This window comes from Vicugna pacos, chromosome 35, assembly GCF_048564905.1.
Source record: "Vicugna pacos chromosome 35, VicPac4, whole genome shotgun sequence".
Lineage (NCBI taxonomy): Eukaryota > Metazoa > Chordata > Mammalia > Artiodactyla > Camelidae > Vicugna > Vicugna pacos.
Genome location: NC_133021.1, coordinates 26144849 through 26157109, shown reverse-complemented (window position 1 = coordinate 26157109; position 12261 = coordinate 26144849). Strand labels below are relative to the sequence as shown.

Sequence of the window (12261 nt, the reverse complement as noted above, 5' to 3'; positions counted from 1 at the left end):
TCACCAGCCTGCTCCACTCATGCGCTGGGGCTGCCTGGCACCACCGGCATTTGAACTTGAGGATATGGGTCTAAGCCTTTCTACTGGCCTTCCTATAGCCAAAGTCACTCATTCATGGATTTCTTCATTGAACAAATACCTATCAAGTGCCAAAATGTATCCATGTGACAGGCATGGTTTGTAGGCAGTGGTGACGCAGTAACAGAAAACAGTGACACTCTCCCTCATCTCACAGAGCTCCTAGAATGAAGCGTTATTCAAATAAGTATAAAGTCAGTGCTAAGAAGAAAGATACATGGCTTTAAACGTGTACAGTAGTGAGACCAGCCAAATCAGAGAGGACATCCCTGTGAAGAGATGAGAGCCAAAGCAGAAAAAGGCACCAGCTAAGCAAAGTGATGTGGGGGCGGGCAGAGGTGAGGAAGGTGGCGCTCCGGGAAAAGGAACAGCGCGTGGTAAAGGGGCTGCTCCTTCGCAAATTCTTTACACTGTCTACAGTCAACCCTCAGACTTCAAGGAGGACTGTTCCAAGACTTGCTGTGAAGACCAAAACTCACGGATGGTCAAGTCCCAAGGCCGCGGCCCCAGCTCCCAACGCATCCAACACACACGAGCCACGGTCGGATGCATCCTCAGAGGCTCAGCCCACAGGGACGGAGGGAGCTCTGTACTCATCACTGGAGCCTGCCAGCCTGCAAAGTTACACTTCTTTTTCAGCATGTCATGCTGACTTCTAAATGAAGTTGTTTAGAAAGACTTAACACTGAAACAACAGGGCCTACAGGGCCTAGGTTTTAAAACACATATTTACAAAAATATTTTTCTACATCTCGATACCCAAGTTTTATTCACAGCTTGCATCTTTTTTTTTTAATTGAAGTACAGTCAATTACAATGTGTCAATTTCTGGTGTCCAGCACCATGTCCCAGTCATGCATATACATACATATATTCGTTCTCATATTCTTTTTCACTAAAGGTTATTACAAGATATTGAACATAGTTTCCTGTGCGGTACTGAAGAAACTTTTTTTTAATCTATTCTTATATATAGTGGCCAACATTTGTAAAAAAAAAAAAATGGAACGCTTCATGAATTTGCATGTCATCCTTGCGCAGGGGCCATGCTAATCTTCTCTGTATCATTCCAGTTTTAGTATCTGTGCTGTCGAAGCGAGCGCTTGCATCTTTTTTAAACTAAGGATTTATATCAGAGTATTGTAAGCATTCCCTTCTCTTCCACTTCCTGACAAATTCCACTCAAAACAGCTGGGGCCATAAAATTTAATTTGCCATTTCCCCCCAAAAAAGTCACTTTGATGTAAAATAACTTTGCCTTCCTGCTAATATTTTATAAGGAATTAAAACTGAAATGATGGACTAAGAGTCCCCCCCAGCTTGGCTCCATCCACAGACCTACACAACGACAGTATGTGGGGAAAAAGTCAGTCATGAATTCTGGAGAACATTCAACGTGTCTCCAAACATTTGCACTGCCAAGAAACAAAACGGATGGGGATGTTTTTGGCAAATGTAAAAATGAGATGTGAAAACTTCAGAACAATGATCTGTGTATATCCATTGGGTTCAAGAGACAGTCATGATGTGCTCCCAATTAACCTTCATAGCAACCACTGTTTGTACACTTTCTGCACAAAAATCACCACCAAAGCCAACGGCGCTGGCAAACCACTTTAAGGCATTTATTATGAGTCCACAAAATGAAAACTTTCTTCAAATGTTTTCCTAGGTGCCTTAATTGTACAGGAAAATTAACTGGAAGTAGAACCGTGCCAACCTTGAGCTGCAGAACAAGGTTGCATTGTCAAAATGCGTGCACAGCCAACAAGGTACTCTGCGTTCAAGAGAGGTGACAGGAACGTTTCTTCAGCCAAGCCGAGGGAAATTAATGACCACCACTCAGAAATACACGGTCTGTGAGGGCAATGCCCTCAGCCCCGACTGTCACGGGAGGGCAGGACAGAAGAGGATGGAATGAAGAAGGGCAAAGAAAGGAAGGAGGTCCTCATCTGCTGGGAAATCAACAAGACTCGATCATTCTACAGGATTTTTCTAAACTAGCCTAGAGCTACAGTACATTTGGGAAATAAATATCTATTTTTGCACATAAAATAATGCCCACAAATATCCACCCCACTTAAGTCAAAAGTAGTACTTAGTCACTGATGAAAACAGAAACCCCCTCCCTCCCACCCCATGCTGTCCCCTTCCTCAGACCCTCATGTCCTGGCAACTTTTCAGGATAAAACTCCCTTAAGGATTGGGGCCTCATGAGAACTCTGGGTTCATTTTTATGATAAAATACACTCTTGGTTACACTAAAGGTGATACCAATACACCCAGTTTGGGACTGCCCCTCTGGCATACACACACCAAAAAAACCCTTTGGGGGGTCCGTTTGTACATTATTTCCACAACAGCCAGTGTGATCCTGTTAAAAACTTCAGTCACACATCACGTTACTCTTCTGCTCACCCCATGGCCTCCCCCAAGTTTTGCTCAAATCATAAGAACTAGATTTCCCTGACCAACAGATTCTAAATTGCAAACCACTCTGCAACCACCATTGACAAACATCCAGAATGAATCCAGAACGAATCCAGAACAGAAAAATTCAAAAAGAGAAAGAAAAGCATGTCATGTCATCCAGACATTTCACTAGCCTTGCCAAGTGTAGATTGGATAATATATCTGGTTCTAGACACAAAACTCTATGCAGGACAGAAATCTGACTTCCTGTTTGGAGGGGATAAGGAGACATGCATCAAGTTCTAGTCCAGAAACTCAACAACTACAAATCTTTTCCTATTTATTCTGCTAAAGTAAAAAGGGACTTCAAAAAAAATTCTGCATTCACTTCATTTGTAACAACGTGGATAGTGGAGTAATCCAACAGCAGCACTCCTTTCGTACTTAGGACCAAAGTCTTGGTCTCCTTAGTCTCAACCTCCCTTTCCATCCTTTGCAGATTTCTCTGGCCTCGAATCCCAGATCTCTGATCTGCCAGTCCCAAACTGTTACCCCACATCATGGGCCCTCTGTCTCATAAACGTGCACTGACAATGGGGACAGGTAGCAGGTGCGGGTCAGGCTCTTCACATGCACTGTCTCATGTAAATCTCCCAACAGCTCCAGGTGGTAGGTGCAATTATTACCCTCATTCTACACATAAGGACCCTGAGGTTGGAGAGATGAAGTGACTTTCTGATTGAGTCCAGAGCTCAGACTGAAATGTCCTACTTCAAAGCCTGGGCTCTGAATGACTGCACCATACAGCAAGGTTACAAAGGCTAATGTGCTGCAAATTGACTTCTCAAAAGTACCGCAGTCTTCCCTTATCTGTCGTTTCACTTGCCACAGTTTCAGTTACCTATAGTCATCCCAAGTCCAAAAATAATAAATGAAAAATTCCAGAAGTAGGGGAGGGTATAGCTCAAGGGGTAGAGTGCATGCTTAGCATGCACGAGGTCCTGGGTTCAATTCCCACTACCTCCTCTAAAAAATAAAAATAAAAACCAATCTAATCCACCCCTGCCAAAATAAAATAATAAAATAATACAATAATAAATAAATAAAATTTTTAAAAATTCCAGAAGTAAACGATTTGTAACGTTTTAAATTTTGCACCATTCTAAAGACCCTGATGAAATCCTGAGCCACCTGGTCTCACCCACCCAGGACATGAAGGACCCCTCTGTCCAGTGTGTTCCATCCTTAGTCAGTCACTCAGCAGTCCTCTGGGTTGTCAGACTGACCATCATGGTGTCACTGTGCTTGTGTTCAAGTGACCCTTCTTTCACTTAGTGACAGCCCCCAAAGTGCAAGAGTCACCAAGCTGGCAATTTGCATACACCAGAGAGAAGCAGTACAGGGCTCCCTCTAAGTGAAAAGGTGAATGTTCTCAACTTAATAAGAAAAGGGGAAAAAATCATATGCTGAGGCTGCGAAGATCCACGGCAAGAAGGAATCTTCTATCCGTGAAATTACGAAGAAAAAAAAAAAGAAATTTGTGCTAGTTTTGCTGTCACCCCTCAAATTGCAAAAAAATTAGGGCCACAGCAGGTGATAAATGCTTAGCTTAGAGGGAAAAGGCATTAGATTTGTAGAGTAAGATATTCTGAGAGAGAGAGAAAAAGACCACATTCACATAACTTTTACTACAGTGTATTATAATTGTTCTATTTTGTATTAGTTTTTATTGTTAATCTCTTACTGCACCTAATTCATAAATAAAACTTTATCATAGGTGTGTACATGTAGGAAAAAACACAGTACATAGACTCCAGTATACCCCGAGGTTTCACGCATCCTCTGGGGGTCCTAGGACCTACCCCCCAGGATAAGGGCAGACTACTGTAGACAGGGAAATAAAATGCCAGTCTTCACGGTGTAAAAGGAAGATGCAGGGCTATGTTTATATTTGTTAAATGATTTAAGTGTAATAAGGCCACATAAAATAGAACCGGCAAAATAGGAAAGTTCGTCATGAACAATACATGACATATTTTTCAGAAATGCTTCACCTTCCTCAGTGTTTTTAAGAAATGTTTGCTAAATACTGACTTAACAAAAAGAACCACTCCCCAGCTCAGAAGAGAATGCTTTATAGTATTAATACCACACAGAAAATAAATACTCTTTAAAGCAAACACTAACTTCAGACTTAAAAAGTGAGCCACCACGTAAATGAGCTGTAACATTAAGTCTTCCTCTGCTGCACTCCTGGGCCTGCACGCCACCTGTACATTCAGAAACTCGTAACATAAAACAGAGTATGAAAAAAAACCCACTACAACACTCAACACGATTCAGAATGTTAAAGAGATGAAGTATGTGCATTTCCCTCAACAATATCATAAAATAAGTCTTCAATATTTTCACCATGAGGGTTTTTTGTTTTACTTTTTTAAAACTTAAGCTTAAAGCTAACAAAAAAACAAACAAAAAAAAGAATGTCCCTCTCAAACTCCCCTTCAAAATCTCAGCCTTACAGAAAATCTTAAACAATTTGAAAGGGCATTCCAATTTGAAAAATACACTTTTGGAAAAGAGTGCTTTTGAGATTGACAAGTACTGTGCCCATAAAAATTTAACACTTCAGCTTTAAAATTCACACTCGAAACCCAGATAATCGCTGCGTTGCTAAGGCTCAAACAATTGCTACACTTGAAGAGGACACTAGAGCAGCAGAAGGGGTAAAGCATTGCCCAGTTCTACGAAGAAGAGAGACTGGACAAGAGACACTTGGAAAAGCAAGTCAGGGGGTCATGAAAGGTCCCGCTGGTGGAGGGCTGCACCGTGATCGTGATAAACACTCATCTCCTCTTCTTCCCATGATCAGTCCCTCTGCAGAGACAAACCCCACTGCATGAGGACAGAGGCAGCCAGTCTCCAGGCCACCTGCCTTTCTGACCTTCAAAAGCCAGATGGGTCACCACACTAGTCTCAGGCCAGGCCCAGAAATCCTCTTTGGGGTCAAAGGTTTTTAGAAAAGTGAGAAAGGTCCGTCACACCTCGAGGCTGACTTTCTGGCCACTCAACTGGTAGAACAGAAAGAACCAGCAGAAACTATAAGAAAAAAGAGCCACCAAGAGGCAGCCCTTTATTTCAGGGAGGAGGAAAGATACTAGTGGCACTGGAAAAAGGCAGCTCGGTCCTTTCTTTAAAGGCCGTAAGAGCTTTACGATTTGGCATCTCGTGGAGTGGGTTGTAAGCATGTGCACAAAGCAGCCACGTATAAATATACGGAGAGTTATCGAAAAATTAATTCAGGATAGAAACATAAACAGGACTTGGGAGGCCCTGAGAGTCAAGATCTGATTACAAGGGGGGAAAAGGAGGTGTTTGGGATTTATTTTCAAAGTCAGTGGGTGAGGGTGGAGGAGCGATGCTGTTTTTCAAAGTACACATGAACTCCGTGGTGGATAAGATTTCTATCCGGTAATAAAGTTCACCTGGGAGAATAGGTTACCCAGGACACACGTCTATGAAAGCACAGCAGGACCCACACAAGCTTCCTCATGGGCACCCCTGCGCTGCAGGCATGTATGTGAGGAGCCCAGCTCTTCTACACAGATGGCAACGTTACAAAAGTCAGTCTACGCAACCACCTCTTGCAACACAGATAAAAGTCTTCACCACTTAACAAAATGATAAAAGAAGTTTTTAGAGTGAAGCCATCTGAGGAAGTGTCACGATCAATCATTAAATTCTGAAGTGGAAATATAAATCCTAAACTGCAGGAATATCGCAATGATAAATCTCCACACCCGAATCTTTCAAATGAATGAAAACGTTAAGTCGCAGTCAGGAGATTTTTTTTTCCCCTCCTTTTCAAAATAAAATGATAAGAATACTGTCACTGCCTATGAGATTTTAAACTGTATTTCTTCTGGCCTTTTCCATTTGAAACTGAAATTCATTTCCCTATAAATATTTTAATGCCATTCTCCTGTGAGCAGGAACCATCCATCAGAGAACAATTTCATAATTGTTTCATAGGCTTGCAATGCACACGATGTCACAGAGTAAAGGTCCTGAGTGGACTAGAAAGTGGTTATCATACCTTTAAAATAAGACTGAAGGTGAGGGTATAGCTCAGTGGTAGAGTGTGTGCTTAGCATGCACGAGGTCCTGGGTTCAATCCCCAGTACCTCTGTTAAAAATAAATAAGTAAACCTAAGTACCTCCCTACCCTCAAAAAAAAAAAAAGAAAGAAAGAAAGAAAGAGAAAGAAAAGAAGAATATGGCATCAGACAGATACTGCGGCCAAGATGTAGTAATTCAAATGCAGATTAAACCAGTGCCTCCATGGGAGGACAGGGGCTGCGCTCACCATAAATTTCATTTATGAAAATTAAAAGCATTGAATACCTTTTTTCAAAAAATGCAAAGTTTACTATGTATTTCCCTTCTTCTATACCATAAAAATAAATAAGGCTAATTTTGCTTTGCTCGACTTTTATTAATGAATCTGTTAAGATTCAAATCCCTTAAAAAAGATAAATTCAAGTCCTAACCCACAGGACCTCAGAATGTGGCCTCGTGTACAGACAGGGTCTTTACAGAGGGAATCAAGTCAAAGCAGGGCCATCACGGCGGGCCCTGATCCAACATGACTGGTCCTGACAAAAAGGAGAAACTCAGCCACAGAAGCACACAGGGAGTGTGCTGTGAAGAAACACACGGAGAATACAGCCGTCTCCAAGCCAAGGAGGGCGGTCCGGGACAGATCCTGCCCTCACACCCCGCCCCAGTCCCCAAAAACCTAACCCCATGGACACCATGATTTCAGATTTGTAGTCTCCACAACTGTGACACAATGCATTTCTGTTATTTAAGCCCCCAGTTTGCGGTTCTCTGTCCGGCAGGCCTAGCAACTAACACAGAAGCCACGAGGATGTTTTCTTCTGAGTCTCACACACCGCCTCGGGACTGATCCGCAGGAGAGTTCTGCCAGGAATTAGTGTCACGTTTATTAGGCTGTGACTCCTACAATCTGTCTCTCCTTCCGCTTTCTAAAACGTGGAATATTTTCCCATCTCCAAAACTCCCAAAGCTCTCTTCTGCAGACACTTTCTCACCGCGAAGAGGCAGTAAGGAGTGTAACTAACGCTTAGACAGTATCGAGTCTGAGTCAACCGTTAACATTCATCTCTCTTCCTCCCAGTCCCAGAAGAGGCAGTAAGTTCTTACTGTCATCAGCCTCATGTGGCCAACAGGCCGACAACATCATTTTACAGGTGAGGAAAGGGAGGCATAGCCAGGAAAAGTACCTAACCCAGCTGATGACCAAAGTCCGTTCTCTCTCTTCTTTTTAACCACTCCTTTTGTTATTGAAGTCTAATTGATTTAGAATATTGTGTTCGTTTCAGGTGTACAGCAAAGTGATTCAGTTATATATATTTATATATCTTCCGATTATTTTCCATTCTAGGTTATTACAAGATATTGACTATTATCCCCCATGCTATATGGTAAATCCCTGTTGATTATCTAATTTATATATAGTAGTGCGGATGTTAATCCCAAACCTGGAGTCCATTCTCTTAAACTTCTCCACCACCATCCTAACCATCACACACATTCAGGGCCAGGGCTTTGAGCCCTCAGCTCCAGGACCACATCTGCAGGGCCTTCTCTGGACCCTAAGATGCCATTCATCCAGATCCAGAGATGATCCGAACTTCATCCATTATCATGAAGAATGGCTTGACGTCTTCCTACTCTCGGCTCTCCTAGCCTCTACTTCTTAATGATGTCCGTGGGTCTTTTCCAGTTTTAAACATCTTCTTCTTGGTTGAAAGGATGAAACCTGACAAGCAGCTGAATAACTGTACTTTTTTCTTCGTCATCTGTTATTACCCCAGCGTCGTCCCCAAGCCACGGTTCAACTTTTTCTCTCAGAACATAAGTGCTTTTAAAGCTCTTCTGTCTCTAGAATTCTTCATGAGCCATTGCTCACGGTGGCCCTAGGCTTTCGTGATCCTAGTCTTCTTATGTGTGCATTTCTGAATTCTCAGTTTCCCATCTTTTAAACTGTGTGTCGTCCTAACCGGAGCTGGGAAGGCTCCAGGGGGTGGTGCCCTATATTGGTCTTTTTTGTCTTTTGGGTTTTAAGACACATTCCTCATTTTCTCCCTCACTGGAGTAACTAACATGTCTTCATGTTTCAAAGTCTTCAATCTCACGGAGCCACCTTTCTTTTTTTTTCCTTCTTTCATTGATTCAGTGAATCTTTATTAAAGGCTGACTATGAGCCAAGGACCATTCTAGTTCCCAGGTCCCCAGAGGGAAGGGAACTGTATGTGGCTCCCACCTCACAGAGTGTCTCAGAACCTAGGGGGCTCCCTGAACACACTCCCCCTCTCGCTTCTCACAGACTGTGAACAGGCTTCCTGAAGCCTGGGATACGGTGGGACCAGCAATCCCTCCTTTCACGCCAATGAACTTCAAGATAAGAGACCACTTGCCCCAAAGTCCTCACAATCACATCTCCAACCCGCACTTCCTTAGTTTCCACAGTAAGTCCGAAGCACCGTGAAAACAGTGAAACTATAAACAAACGCAGAGCAAAAAAATGAACTGATATTCTTTTCTCAACTTCCAGCATCTGTCTCAGTAAAGCCTCCCTTTACACTACATCCTGCCTCTGTGCCAAAGTGTAAGTCTATTGAGAAAGCATCAGTTGTCTTCCCATCTGGACTGGTGGCCCCCAGTCTACCCTGAAGCAGTTTCTCCTTCATTTCATCCTCATCCAAATGTTCTCCATCATTTCTTCACCTCCCAGTTTCTTGCCCTCTATACAGGGACTCACCTATTAGAACTGCTTCTCTTTTCACACAGCAAGCGCCACCGCCTCCATGACTGAGTTATCACTCTGTCCCAGCCACACACCAGCCATATCTCTGGATCTTATGAACCATCATTAGCGTCCATCCTTTGGCGCGGATGGGCGAGACTGTCCACATTCCCCTGCTGGTCTCTTCTGGAGAGGACTGGATCCTTCCTCCATCCTCCACTCAGGTTCTTCTTCTTTTCTTTTCTCTTGTTCAACAGGCTGTTGTTTAAACCCAAGAGGGAGAATTGTTCCATAACTATTTTGTGTCCCTCAGAATTTTGTACACGATTGCCTTGTATCTGATAAGGGTTCTGCAAATACTGGTTTGGAGGGGAGGCTACAGCTCAAGGGGTGGGGCACGTGCTCAGCTTGCACGGCGTCCTGGGTTCAATCCGTGGTACCTCCTCTAAAAACAAACAAATAAATGTAATTACCTCCTCCCTCCCCCCCAAAAAAGAAAAGCAAAACAAATTTAAAATAACCTCACAACCTGGTTTGACTGAACTGCTCAAGCATATTGTGAGGCCCCATGTTTATATCCTCTAGATGAAGACATCCCCTGCCAGAAAACCTAAAGCAATAATGATAAACACTAAACGGAATGCAGATTCTTTATCCTCAAAGAGAATAAAATGGGGAGGGGGTCACCAAACTGTAGACTTAACTACCACAAACTCCTCCCTTAGAGTGAACATGACACACAGGGTCCCAGCACCACCTCCCCAGCCCTCCCTCTGGGTCAAAGGAGAAAAACCATGAACTTGGACACAGTGGGTGTCTGATGCACCCCAGGGCTGGGTGTGTTTGACTCTAGAAATAAGTGACAAATGTAGGCAAAGATTTACCCAAAGAGACCTGGAGAGAAAAAAAGATAGTTTCTACATACTGAGAACTCGTCGGTATAAGGTGCTGTGCTGAATTCTTCAAAAAGATCAAGGTTGACAACCACTGCCTCCCACCTACAGATGAGGACAGAGGAGGACATGTGACCAGGAACTGCTGAGTAACACTCCCCAGGGTTGGGGTGTGAACTCAGGCCACTGGGCTCCAGAATTGCTACACTCTGTGCTATGCTGCCTCTTCAAAATCATCATTAACCTTTCCTCTTCTTTATTTTTAAATTTTTTAAAATTTTTATACAACTTTTCACTTACAGCTATTACAAAATGTCAGGCATATTCCCCACGATGTACAACACATCCTTGAGCCTGTCTCACACCCAATAGTTTGTATACTCAGGTCCTTCCTTTATGTTACCACCTGTTTTCTCCTACCAGGGAATTGAACTTTAAATCCTGAGTAGCAATCTCTCCTGACCCACCAGCATACACCAGAGAAAGACACCAGCAGGAGGAGGCTTACTGTCCAATGAGGGACTGCCGCATCCCATGCCACATAAATGTGCTTTTAGAGTCGGTCTAAAAGTCATGTCTATTCAGGGCTCGTACGTACCCATCACTGCAGAAAGAAAAGGCACAAACTGCTTTTCTTTCAACATCTGTCAAACTGCCATCACCTCCTGGGTAGCAGCCCCTGTGTACAAGTGGCAGGTGCTTTCACTGAGCCCTCAGGTCCATGTGACACAGGAGACACACAAATAAACCAGCTTCTTGACTCCTGGCCAAGTAAACCTGACGTTACGTAACTACCACTGGAAAAAAAAAAAAAAAGACCACAGAGGCAAACCCTCAAAACAGGATTTTCCTTCTTTAGCAGCCTCTGAGGAAGAATTGTTCCAATGTGGTGTTTCTATTCCTGACAGGAATAACCCTTAATTATTATGTGCCTTAAGCATCTAGACGTGTTAAAATAGAATTTCAGTTAATGTTAAGAACATTGGAGACCTACGTCAGTGGCAACAGAGATTTTAAACACAGAAAGAGAGAGACAGGGAGAGGGTGCGCCCGACACGGGGACTGGGGAGGGGGAGGGGACAGCACAGTTCCCACTGAGCCGTTTGTGAAGTTCTGGAAATCTGGGAGAAAAGATGGCACTGAAGAAAGACACTAAAAAAAAAAAAAAAGTTTAATTCTTCCATAAGAGAATGTAAAAGACTTTTCCTTTATCAGGGATTAATACATTAATCTCCAATTGCATTTTGTTTCAGGAGATAAATAAATCATACTTATTTCCAGGAAAAAAAATACATGGCTATGCCAGCGAATGTATACACGGCCTGACGTCTGACACACAGGATCCACTCCGAAGACTTCGGGAAAACACAGTTGCAGGAAAGAGATTTTACCAACTACCTCTGCAGACGTCATTCTTGTCATCTTTCGTTTGGCTACATGTCAGTGACCAATAATCCAGCTATAAATTTCAATATTTCACCGCAACAGAGGAGTGGTAGCTACTGTTCATGTGTCTTATCAGTCTGAGCAAGGCCACCTCCACAGGGATCACCACACGGATGCTCATGGAAGGAAAGCCTGTTCGCTCCGGTTGAGTCTGCTCTCAGCGAGGAGTGCCTGAGGCTCGGCTATCCCGCTTAGGCCCCCCAGGGGGCTCGCTGCACCCCCAACAAGGCCAGCAGGGCAATGTGCTCCACGGCGGGGACACTCCCCAAGCACACAGTAGGTGCTAAAGTATACAAAGGCGATTGGGACCATGCCACCCTCAGGAATGTAATTTGCCAACAGGAAAGACTTGCTTATTTATAAAAAATCAAATCTAGACAGTTCTATCAAGGGTCCGTCCACAAACAGGTCCTCCCACCACCTCCTGTGTGTGCAGGCAGCAAACCATCCTGACGCCTTACGCAACTTCTGTTGATCAACTACGCAGATACGGTGGCCTTTAGATCTTCATTCTTGTCATAACTGGATAGGATGGCTCGTGATATGAAAGAGCAAAACTGTCCTGCAAGTTCAAACAGGACATCCCATGAGGACTCTGAG

General features: G+C 43.4%; 1 protein-coding gene and 1 non-coding gene across 3 annotated transcripts in view; both read right to left on the bottom strand.

Moving 5' to 3' along the window:
- NEBL (nebulette) overlaps window positions 1-12261 on the bottom strand; it is a 310669-nt gene that overhangs the window by 286327 nt on the left and 12081 nt on the right. The window lies entirely within an intron of this gene.
- Window positions 1075-1181, bottom strand: LOC116279860 (U6 spliceosomal RNA). Its single transcript, XR_004189159.1, has one exon. It is a non-coding gene; the product is annotated as a U6 spliceosomal RNA (small nuclear RNA).